The following is a 13229-nucleotide window of genomic DNA, read 5'->3' as shown; positions in this document are numbered from 1 at the left end:
TAACCCTTCGTAGTGTTGTCCTGTATGTGGGAAGTTTAAGAGTGTGAACCTTATTGAATTACGTATATTCGGATGATAAGTTTCGGAGCCAGGAAATGCACAAAGGATAGGTTTGTTAAAAAAAAAAGAAAAAATTACATGGTCCCGGTGATTAAAAAAAAAGAAAAACTTGTTGAAAGAAAACATTCAGAGAAGGCACAGCAAAACAACTGAGATGGATTCAAAAGGATTTTAAAAAAAAAATTATATTAAATAACACGACCTTGAGGCTGGAACAATTGAGATAACGAAAAGCAGTCCACAGCCTACGTGCCAGACTTCTCTCTAGTTATACAGAAAAAAGTAACGTACTAAATAGGTGCTAAAAAAAAATTGTTCTGAGATTTTAAATTATGGAAAAAATTCCACTGCAGTAAAAAAAAATAAAATCACTCCTGTCCAATTGGCAGAAAAACTCCATTAAATTAGGGCTTTCATTGACTGATTGAATTTAAACTGCGCAGTAACGCGAAAGGATAGGGAAATTTGGAGACTGAAAGAAATTAATTGAGGCTCATAAGAAATCAAAATTAGAAAATAAGGCTCACAGGGAATAAAATGGGGATTTAAATAGAGGATAGGTGTTCAACTCAGGTACGACGCAGGGACCTTGAATATCACTTGGCCCGTCTCGGCTCTGATTGAATTTTTTTTAAAAACCCCCGCAGCAACTCGGAAGGTAGGGCCGACGCGAATGCGCAGCGGCGCGAGCGCGCGGCCGAGAGGAGAAGGGCCGAAGCGAACGCGCAGTGACGTCATCGCGTGGTGACGTAGACACGTAGTGACGCAGAGGCGCAGCAACGCGAATCGCGAAAGTCAGTGCTAATGGAGGTAAGTCTTTGTAAGTCTTAAGTGTTTAGAGTTTTAAGTAAAGTTTTAAGTATTGAAATCGCGCGGCGACGCGGGTAAGTGTTAGCATTAGTAAAGTTTGGTTATTTGGAGTTAGTTAAAGTCAGTGTTAGTTTCTGTAAAGTCTGTGTCTATTTTTAAGTTTGTTTAAATTGCACGACGACACGAACGCGTAGCGACACGGTAATACGAGGGGCAGTGTGAAAATGGGTAATCAGTTGGATAAAACCACGGATGCGGATAGTCCGCTACAAAAGCTATGTGAGGAATTCCCTGAAAGAGCTGAAGACTTTAGAAAATTATCAGGAGCCCTGAACAAATTATTAGGGGATGACCAGTGGCCTCTAGGTGACACTAGAAGCGTAGAGGTAAAAAAAAAAGCACAGGGATTAATTTGGAGAAGGGGACGAGGAAAAGGGGATAAAAAAAATTTAATTGCAACCTGGCGACATTATTGTCAGAAATTAAAAGATGCATCACTTCTATCGAGTTGGCAAACAAATGCTATTAAATTAGGACTTGCATTGACAGAGGGAACACATGTTAAAACTGTAGACGTCTTAAAAAAAAAAGAGAATGTGCGCACAAGAAACTTGCTAAGAGATCCTCTGGGACCTCTGAGAAAGGTATTGATCAACTACAAGTTAAAATGGCTGGCTTTGTGTTAACCGAGGCTGATGATGAAATTGATGAGTGGCCACTGACTCAGCACCCAACGGCGCCTCCCGCACCCCCTGGCCTCTTGCTCCAGTCCTCTTCCCAACACCCTCCACCTAACACTCCGGTAAAAAGAGTTAGGAACAACCACATATCACCAAAGCAACAAACCCAAACTGACTCCTCATCCTCTGATAGCGATTCGGATCCCCAGTTCACAGGCAATATAGCCGAAAGGACCAGATCTCACACTCGAAAGGGCAGAACTATATCTCAACATCACAAACAGTCCCGTAACATCTTCTAGTCAACCTACCAGTCCAAGTTGTGAAAGACATAGCAAACACCCCCGCCGATCGAGACGCAGAACTGTCAAGCAGTCAGACAGCTCTGAAACATCCTCCGGCCTAGAAATGATTTTCAAGATCCCAAAGTCCCGACACCAATTCCCTGTCAGACCAATGCCAAACCCTGATGCACAACAAGCTGCAGACCACCTCTCTATAGATGTCTGTGATCTTCAAACAACTATTTGATTGCTCACGCTATCCGGACAAATGGAAAGAGCAGTTAGATATTATTGGCAGGAAAAGAAAGGGGAGGGGGGAGGTGCGCCCCCAACCCGGGTCAAGACTGAATACATGACTAGAAAGGAAGAGCCATCTCGGGAGGAAGGATCAATAGAACCATAGTGTTGCATACAGGATTGGATGGATAAGCAAGGATACGGTTATACTAAACAACCAAACAGCCCGAGCCCTGCTAATAAACCTCCCTATTGTCCCCGGCATGGTATGGGAAGAGGCCGGGACTGGGTAAGAGGAATTGACTGTTTTAATTGTGGGCAGGAAGGACATTGGAATAAAAATTGCCCCTACCGTCAGCATGGAAAAGGAAGAGGAGGGGGGCAAGGGGGGAGAGGAGGATCTTACACTAACTTCTCCCAGAAACAACCCCTTTGGTCAATTGTCCCCCAATTGACTACACTGCTTGATTGTGCAGGGATACGGGAGCCTTCATGTCTTCTGTACAATCAAAGCTTAAACTTCCTGCCTCTACTGAAACACAGGAACTTTCAGGATTCCTGGGACAAATCTCGACATTCCCAGTGTCGGAACCGGTTAAAATGGGTTACCAGGAAGAATCGGTGGAACATCGAGTTGTTATCACAACCAATCTGGACTGTAACTTGATGGCTAGAGACCTCCTTTGCAAATTCCAGTTGCATTTGGAGTATGGAGATAATGGGATTATTGTAAAACAGGAAACCCTTAAGCGGCAGTATTATACCACTAGAACCCCTCAGGGTGCCTGCGGCAGGTCCAGAGACCACCACTATCACGTGACCCTAGCATACGATCCCAGTGGAAAGAATCAGGACCTGCAGAACTTTTATCAGGATCACGAAGGGGAAGTGAAGGGAATTCTATTAAGGGCTAGAGTGACTGGACTGGAAAGAGAGGCAGATTTTGTGGAAGTGAATAAGAATCTGTGGAAACAGCCCCTAACAATGGCACCGCATATTGCTCGTGATTAGCCCCTCACCATGCTAAAGATTTGGGAGTTATGGTACGCAAGGCCATAGATGAGGCTGACCCTACCAGCCGGGATGTGCAAATCGTAAAACATGGCCGAACAGTCCAATTTCATGGGGATCCCGAGAAGATCTTAACGACTCTACAGCATCATACTGGCTCGGACATACCTGACTATGTGGATCCTCATGTGTGGGCAGAGGACCCCTCCCAAGTGGGTTATACTCCCATTAATTGAGATCCCAGTGCAGGGCAATGTGGACTGGCCCTCTATCCGACAGAACCCACTGAAATCACAGCCAATCCTAAACTGACCTTTCGGCACTGTACTGCAATTAATCCGGCCTGTTTTCTTACTGAGCCACCCCAAGATGAGGAAGAACCCAGTCATGATTGCTTATCTTTAATTTAAGAGGCCACATCAGTCAGGGAAGATTTAGTTGATGGAAGATCCAGACTGTATTCTTACTGAGCCACCCCAAGATGAGGAAGAACCCAGTCATGATTGTTTATGTATGTTGACGGAAGTACTTCTATTAATCCAGAAGATACACGAATCTCAGGATACGCCATAGTAAACCAGGAGAATCAGGTCTTGGAATCTGCCGCTTTGAAACCGCCTATTCTGCCCAACAAGCTGAACTATTCGCCCTTACCAGAGCCTGTACCCTGGCTAAAGACCTCAAGGTTAATATCTATACCGAATCTGGGTATGCCTTTGGGGTGGTCCATGATTTCGGACAATTATGGAAAAATAGGGGATTCCTAACCTCACAGGGGAATGAGATATCTCATAAACAGTTAGTATCTGATTTGTTGCAAGCCCTCATGTTCCCCAAACGCATTGCCATTGTCAAATGTACCGCCCATACTACCGGAAATTCTCTGGTTGATATAGGGAATCGTTGTCCTGACCAAGAGGCCAAACAGGCCTCTCGTGACCAACAGATGGTAGTGCCCAAAATTATGAGTCAGACTAAAAATCCTGCGAAGGATAAGTTAGCCTCGGAAAAACCAATGCCAACCATCCAAGATGTTATAAAAGCACAGGGGGACGCTCCTGAAAAAGATAAACTGTTGTGGAAATATTATGCATGTACTTATGACAATGTTTCTAAACTCTGGACCACTCCCGCGGAACAGACTTGCATATCTGACGAGTTGGCCTCATGGGTTATAGAATGTCTGCATTTTGCTACTCATTGTGGAGCAAGGGCAACAAGTGATACGCTTTTGGCTACTTGGTGGCACCCTAGACTCCAGGCGCTCACCCAGAACATCAGTAGTCGTTGCCTGGTTGGCCAGCAACATAATCCAGGGAAGGGAGTCCCCTGTGATTGGGGTAAAACGCCCCTACCCGAAGGTCCCTTTGAGACATTTCAGTTGGACTACATTGAGTTGCAAAAAGTTCAGTGTTACAGATATGTGTTAGTAATAGTAGATGTGTTTAGCAGATGGATTGAAGCCTACCCTAACCTGGACAATAAGACTCAGACTGTTGTTAAGGTGTTAATGAGGGAAATTGTTCCTAGATATGAGATCTCAGCTAGACTGATGACCACCTATGTTCTTTCTCTGACTCAGGCTCTGCGACTAGTTCACAACCAGGTTCAAGATGCTCACCTCGACCTCCCAGTTTTACCCGAATTGTCCCTCGTGGCACCAGGGAAGTATGGATTCGGAAGGGATTTGAGCCACAATAGGAGGGGCCTTTTTAGCTGTCACTCACTACCCCCACTGCAGCCAAGGTTGAGGGGAAAAGTGCCTGGGTTCACCTGCACCACTGCAAGCTCATCACCATTTAAACAAATTTTGCTGGTTAGTCTAATTCCTGTTTCTGTTCCAGATCTCCTCCTCCCTATAGCTGAACAAGGCAGTTGAAGGAGGATCAGTTTGAACTCTTACCTGTCAGACAGCCAAATACACTGACGGAGACCTGAAGGGAAACGTGAAAACAGAACTCTTTTTATCAGCTAAATAATTGGACTATTTATAAGATGAGACTGTGTCTGTATGTTACTGTCTGCATAATAGTGTTGATATATGACAGTTTTGGTGCACGGGAAGGAAGACAAGGGCGAGAGCTCCATGTAAACACCTTTTTGTATATGTCTTACGTTTATGCGGAAAAAGGGCACTTCACTAGATGCTGGGTGTGTTCACATATCCCTATACATTCCAAAGGGGGAATTCCTTTGCGCACCGTTCCCCTGACCCTAACTGACACTGTTAGATGGATTCAAAGAAACGATATTGGAACAGGTAGCTAACCGCACTGCTGAGGCTCTGGAGGGCATCACAGCTGAAATGGTAGCGATAAGGACCGTAGCATTACAAAACCGAATGGCCCTCGATTACCTGTTAGCTGAGAAAGGGGGAACGTGTGCCCTGATAGGATCTGAATGTTGCACTTACATTCCTGATAGTTCAGAAAACATAACCCACCTTGCCAATCACATAAGGAGGGAGGTGAAGAAGTTATCCACACCAGCAAAAGAACTTAGCAGGTTTGATTGGTTTCTGGGTGGATCTTGGAGATCCTATCTAATACATGGGGCAATTGTTCTCATCGTAATAATTACCTGCTGTTTGATTGTTGGTTGCCTTAACCTCTGCTGTAAAGCAATGACAAGGTTAGCAGACCCTCTTGTGGTCAAGGGTTCCCGGGTTATGATCCAACAAACTAGAGAACTACTCAACAATGCAATACTCATAGAATGATCCTAAATGTTATCATAGAATGATAAAAGGGGGGATGTGGATATCTGAACGGAATATATGGAATTAAGGACAGTAAAGTAAATGGGATATATGAAAATGTATAAGCCATGGAAGAATAGCTGGGAGAATGTCAGATTGCAAATAGTGCAACATCAGCATAGCTAACAGTCTGTCTCAAGGTTTCAAGTCACTAATCCTGCCAATAATATATAATTGTAACATGAAATACATCTGCAGAATTGCAAGGTCTCAGTTAATAGTCACACCATTAGATTGAAACATTTAGAGGCAATGCTTGAGCTTTCAAGAAGAACATCTCATATAGATTGACTAATGAGTGGCTGAGTTAGACTGTCAATCCATTTGTATTTTGTTATCTGATTTCTAAACTGTATAACTGTTAACGCTTTACGATGTAACTTCACCTATCCGTAGGGAGTGTGTACGCTCTATCCAGAGAGTATATCTTCTGTCTGATAGGTCTTACTGGCCGGTAATAAAGACTGCTTTGTTCAAAGCACAAGAGGTATTCGACTCAGTAATTTTACTGAACCAGATTGAGGTAAAAGAATCCAGGAATTTACAGTGCAAGGGTCAAGGATGTCTCGGAGCAGGTGCAGGACATTCTGAAAAGGGAGGGTGAACAGCCAGTTGTCGTGGTGCATATAGGTACCAACGATATAGGTAAAAAACGAGATGAGGTCCCACAGGATGAATTTAGGAAGCTAGGAGCTAAATTAAAAAGTAGGACCACAAAAGTAGTAATCTCAGGATTGCTACCAGTGCCACATGCTAGTCAGAGTAGGAATTGCAGGATAGCTCAGATGAATACATGGCTTGAGGTGTGGTGCAGCAGGGAGGGATTCAAATTCCTGGGACACTGGAACCGGTTCTGGGGGAGGTGGGACCAGTACAAACTGGACGGTCTGCACAACCTAGGGGAAGTGTTTGCTAGTGCTGTTGGGGAGGAGTTAAACTAACATGGCAGGGGGATGGGAACCTATGCAGGGAGGCAGAGGGAAATAAAATGGAGGCAGAAGCAAAAGATAGAAAGAAGAATAGTAAAAGTTGAAGGTAGAGAAACCCAAGGCAAAAAACAAAAAGGGCCACATTACAGCAAAATTCTAAAGGAGCAAATTGTGTTAAAAGGACAAGCCTGAAGGCTTTGTGCCTCAATGCGAGGAGTATTCGGAATAAGGTGGATGAATTAACTGCGCAGATAGCAGTTAACGGATATGATTTAACTGGCATCACGGAGACATGGCTCCAGGGTGACCAAGGCTGGGAACTCAACATTTAGGAAGGATAGACAGAGAGGAAAAGGAGGCAGGGTGGCATTGCTGGTTAAAGAGGAAATTAATGCAATAGTAAGGAGGGACATTAGCCTGGATGATGTGGAATCGGTATGGGTGGAGCTGCGGAATACCAAAGGGCAGAAAACGCTAGTGGGAGTTGTGTACAGACCTCCAAACAGTAGTAGTGAGGTTGGGGACAGCATCAAACAAGAAATAAGGGATGTGTGCAATAAAGGTACAGCAGTTATCATGGGTGTCTTTAATCTACATATTGATTGGGCAAATGCATGGCAGATGCAGTATAATGTGGATAAATGTGAGGTTATCCATTTTGGGGGCAAAAGCACGAGGAAGAATATTATCTGAATGGTGACAGATTAGGAAAAGGGGAGGTGCAACGAAACCTGGGTGTCATGGTTCATCAGTCATTGAAAGTTGGCATGCAGGTACAGCAGGCGGTGAAGAAGGCAAATGGTATGTTGGCCTTCATAGCTAAGGGATTTGAGTATAGGAGCAGGGAGGTCCTACAGCAGTTGTACAGGGCCTTGGTGAGGCCTCCCCTGGAATATCGTGTTCAGTTTTGGTCCGCCAATCTGAGGAAGGACGTTCTTGCTATTGAGGGAGTGCAGCGAAGGTTCACCAGACTGATTCCGGGGATGGCTGGACTGACATATGAGGAGAGACTAGATCAACTGGGCCTTTATTCACTGGAGTTTAGAAGGATGAGAGGGGATCTCATAGAAACGTATAATATTCTGACGGGACTGGACAGGTTAGATGCGGGAAGAATGTTCCCGATGTTGGGGAAGTACAGAACCAGGGGACATAGTCTTAGGATAAGGGGTAGGCCATTTAGGACTGAGATGAGGAGAAACTTCTTCACTCAGAGAATTGTTAACCTGTGGAATTCCCTGCCGCAGAGAGTTGTTGATGCCAGTTGATTGGATATATTCAAGAGGGAGTTAGATATGGCCCTTAAACGCTAAAGAGATCAAGGGGTAGGGAGAGAAAGCAGGTAAGGGGTACTGAGGGAATGATCAGCCATGATCTTATTGCATGGTGGTGCAGGCTCGAATGGCCGAATGGCCTACTCCTGCACCTATTTTCTATGTTTCTATGGCCCCAAGTTTGCACATGCGGCAAAACAGGTGCCCCTCCGAGCTGGGCGCCCGTTTTTCGCGCCGAAAACGGCGCCTGAAAAAAAACGCGCTATTCTCGAGTGCTTTGCAGCTCGATGTCTGCTTGGCGCGGCGCCCAGGGGGCGGAGCCTACCACTCGTGCCGATTTTGTAAGTAGGAGGGGGCGGGTACCATTTAAATGAGTTTTTTTCGTGTCGGCAACCCTGCGCGTGCGCGTTGGAGCGTTCGCGCACGCGCAGTGTGAAGGGAAACATTGCCGCTCGGCCATTTTAAAAAGTGCTGCAGAAAAAGTGATAATTTGTTTATTGAACCCTTGCAAAGGCTTGTAGTTTAATTTTCTTTATATTTCTGTGTGTAAGGGTGAGGGAGTGCATTCTGTAATTAAAGATAGACTGTGATAAACGGGACACATGCACTTGTTTGAGACTATTCAAATTCTTTGTAGCTGTTCAATGTTTAACATTTTTTAATAAAACCACATTGCCCTTCCATGATCAGCACTGAGGCTTCTTGCAGCTTTCTCCCCCTGCAGTTGGTCCGGCCCGTCGGGAACGGCTGCCTCAACTTCTGAGGCTTCCTGCAGCCTTCTCACTGCCTCCCCCCCCTGCCGTCGGGAAACCGCTGCCTGAAAGGCCGCCTGAAGCACTTTCACACAGGTAGGAACATGGTTTATTTAATCTTTTCTTTGCTTATAAATTTTTATTCAGGTTGGATTTATTTGTATAATATTTGTATAAGTATAACTAAGGATTTATTGTAGAATTTAATGACTTCCCTTCCCCCCCCCTCCCCTCCCCCCCCACCTCGTTCTGGACGCCTAATTTGTAACCTGCGCCTGATTTTTTAATGTGTAGACAAGGTTTTTTCAAGCCTACAAAAATCTTCACTTGCTCCATTCTAAGTTAGTTTGGAGTACTGTGGAAACTTTCAAATCAGGCGTCAGTGGCCGGACACACCCCCTTTTGAAAAAAAAATTCTGTTCAAAAGTGAAACTGTTCTACCTGACTAGAACTGCAGAAAACTTAAAAGTGGAGAATTCCGATTTCTAAGATACTCCGTTCTCCACCAGTTGCTCCTAAAAATCAGGAGTAAATCATGTGGAAACTTGGGGCCTATGTTTCTATGTAAAAAGACTTTCGAAAGGTTGTGGTACAAAAGGCCTCAAGGCCAGTCTTAACTCCAATTCGCACAAAACTAAGAACTTACACTAAAGAACTGATTCCTGTAATCGGCAGTGCTACCGTAAAGGTCTCCTACGATAGAGCAGTGCACAAGCTACCACTCTTTGTGGTACCAGACGATGGTCCCACACTGCCCGGCAGGAGCTGGCTGGGAAAGATACGTTGGAACTGGGATGACATCTGAGCGCTATCGCCCGTTGACGACACTTCGTGTGCCCAGGTCTTAAACAAATTTTCTACGCTGTTCGAACTAGGCATTGGGAAATTCCAAGGAGCAAAAGTGCAGATCCACCTAATTCCGGGGGCGTGACCCATCCATCACAAGGCGAGAACAGTACCGTACATGATGAGAGAAAGGGTAGAGATCAAGCTAGGCTGGCTACAAAGAGAGGGCATCATCTCACCAATCGAGTTCAGCGAGTGGGCCAGTCCTATTGTCCCAGTCCTCAAGGGAGACGGCGCCATCAGAATCTGTAGCGATTGCAAAATAACTAACAATTGTTTCTCCCTGCAGGACCAATACCCACTACCAAAAGCTGACAACCTCTTTGCAAAGCTGGTGGGAGGAAAGACATTCACGAAGCTGGATCTGACTTCAGCCTACATGACGCAGGAACTGGAGGAAGCAAAGAAGGCCCTCACTTGCATTAAACGCACAAAGGTTTTTTTGTTTATAACAGATGCCCGTTTTGAATCTGATCAGCGGCGGCGATATTCCAGAGAAACATGGAAAGTTTACTGAAGTAGGCTGCCATGGCCCACCACGGGGGTGGAAATGGCGCAGCCCGCAGATCTAGCCATGGTTATGGAAGCATTTGAGAATGAGCAATCACCTGTCACTGCCTGGCAGATCAAAACCTGGACAAGCCAGGACCCCTTATTATCTCTAGTCAAAAGCTATGTGCTTCACGGGAGCTGGTCCAGTGTCCCAGTGGAAATGCAGGAAGAGATAAAGCGGTGCAAAGATGAAATGTCTATGCAGGTAGACTGCCTTCTGTGGGGCAATTGAGTAGTGGTCCCCAAGAAGGGCAGAGACACTTTCATCAATGACCTCCACAGTACCCACCCAGGCATCATAATGATGAAAGCGATAGCTAGATCCCACGTGTGGTGGCCCGGTATCGATGCGGATTTAGAGTCCTGCGTTCACAGATGTAATACATGCTCGCAGTTAAGCAATGTACCCAGGGAGGCACCGCTAAGTTTATGGTCTTGGCCCTCCAAACCGTGGTCTAGGGTACACGTCGACTATGCAGGCCCGTTCTTGGGTAAAATGTTCCTTGTGGTTGTCGACGCGTACTCCATGGATTGAATGTGAGATAATGTCGGCTAGCTCGTCTGCTGCCATTACTGAAAGCCAGCCGGCCATTTTGCCACTCATGGCTTACCCAATATCCTGGTGAGCAACAACGGGCCATGTTTTACCAGTGCTGAGTTCAAAGAATTCATGATCCATAACGGGATCAAATATGTCACATCTGCCCCATTTAAATCAGCATCCAATGGTCAGGCAGAGAGAGCAGTGCAAACCATCAAGCAAGGCTTGAAGAGGGTAACTGAAGGCTCACTGCAGACTCGCCTATCCCGAGTCCTGCTTAGCTACCGCACGAGACCCCACTCGCTCACTGGGATCCTACCTGCTGAACTGCTCATGAAAAGAGCACTTAAGACAAGACTCTCGTTAGTTCACCCTGATCTACATGAACAGGTAGAGAGCAGGCGGCTTCAACAAAGTGCATACCATGATAGCGCAAATGTGTCACGCGAGATTGAATCCTGTATTTGTATTAAATTATGGACAAGGTCCCAAGTGGCTTCCTGGCACTTTGGTGGCCAAAGAGGGAAGCAGAGTGTTTCAGGTCAAACTTTCAAATGGACTCATTCACCAGAAACACTTGGAGCAAATCAAACTCAGATTCACAGACTATCCTGAGCAACCCACCTTGGACCCTATCTTTTTTGATCCCCCAACACACACACCAGTGGCAACCGACACCACGGTTGACCACGAAGCAGAACCCATCATCCACAGCAGCCTTGCAGGGCCCAACACACCAGGCATGCCAGCAAGGCCAGCTGCACAGCAGCCCAGCGAGGGCCCAACAAATGATTCAACAACACCAGCTTTCACACCGAGACAATCAACCAGGGCAAGAAAGGCCCTAGATCGACTCACATTGTAAATGGTTACACTATTGACTTTGGGGGGAACGTTGTTATATATGTGGACTTGTATTTACTCTGTACAGCCACCAGAGGGCTCATTCCCCGGAGTCCCAAGGGATCCCATAATCCCTTGGGAGCACACGTATTTAAGAAGGCTTCACAGGTTGGCGAGGCACTCTGGAGACCTGCAATAAAAGACTACGGTCACACGTTGCTTTGAGCTCACAGTGTTCAGTCTGACTCTTTCTCCATATACTACAGTTATCGTTTCAGAATACGGATCAGTTAACTGACGAAAGTATCAGTGAGTTTATTGTAGCATTAAGGAAGCTATCTATTCACTGTAATATCGGAAACTTTCAGCACTGAGCATTGCATGACCGTTTTGTTTGTGGGATGAAAAATGAAGCGATCAGAAGAAAGGTGTTGACAACTCCTAACGACTTTTAATTTAGGTTGTCAGACAGCTATGTCGATGAACATGGCCGACCAATATTCCCGAGAATTTCGTACCATTTCCAATTGTCAGACAACTGAGGTGAATCGCCTGCAGGTTAAAAGTAAAAGGCAGTTGGGCCCCAAGGTCTCAGAAACTGGCAAGGGTAACAGTGCATTGAAGTCACGCTATCGATGTCTGGGACAATACATTGCTCAAAGTTGTCCATATGTGAAGGCAGAGTGTTTCTTCTGCAAGAAAACTGGGCATCTTGCGAAAACATGCCGACTGAAGAGTAAATCAATTTTCAAGGCTATAAGTAGAAATCCCCAGAGACTACATAGCATAGAAGAAAAGCAACAGGACAAAGAAATACATGTCATCAGGAGCACGAGGGTATCCAACAGCGATCCAAGTAGATGTTGCAGGAACCAAGATACCCATGGAAATTGACACTGGTACATCCATGAGCATAGTACCGCAATCATTAAACCGCAGCAAATTACGTGATTTCCCACTGGAGAAATCAAAGATAGAGCTGCGAGGCTACTCAGGAGAGCAAATTCCTGTGGTAGATCGTATCACCGTACTGGCAAAATACAAGGATCAATTTCAGAGCTTGCCTCTCTTAGTAGTGGCAGGAGACAAGCTTATAAGGAAGAAATTGGTTGCGATCACTGAAGCTGGATTGGAGTGAGATTTTTCGAGTTGAAATATTGAAGGAGTTCTGCGAAACGGGCAGTCCGATCCCAGGCTTCAAGACGAGTGTCAGGGTACAGAAGGATGCTAGATCGGTTTACTACAAGCCACGTTCCATACCATATGCACTCAAGGAGAAAGTTGAGCAAGAACTCAAAAGACTAGAGACTGAGAATATTATCTCTAAAATAGATCTATGCAATTGGGCTACATGCATTGTTGTTGTACCTAAGTCCTAAGGTTGTGTGGTGATTATAAAGTAACCATAAACCAGGTTCTAGAGGGTAATCTCCCCAATACATTGCCAAATATAGAAGATTTGTTCACAACACTGACATGTGGTCAGATCTTCTCAAAGTTGGATCTTACAAATGCCTACTTACAACTTGAACTCGATGAGGAATCCAAGTCATGCTTGATTATAAATACTCATCTAGGCCTATATCAATTTAATAGGCTACCATTTGGAGCGTTGTCCATCCCCGCCATATTCCAAGGGGTGATGAACCAAA

The sequence above is a fragment of the Pristiophorus japonicus genome, chromosome 18 (assembly GCF_044704955.1).
Source record: "Pristiophorus japonicus isolate sPriJap1 chromosome 18, sPriJap1.hap1, whole genome shotgun sequence".
NCBI lineage: Eukaryota > Metazoa > Chordata > Chondrichthyes > Pristiophoridae > Pristiophorus > Pristiophorus japonicus.
The sequence above is the reverse complement of the archived record's forward strand: the minus strand, read 5'-3'. Positions refer to the sequence as shown.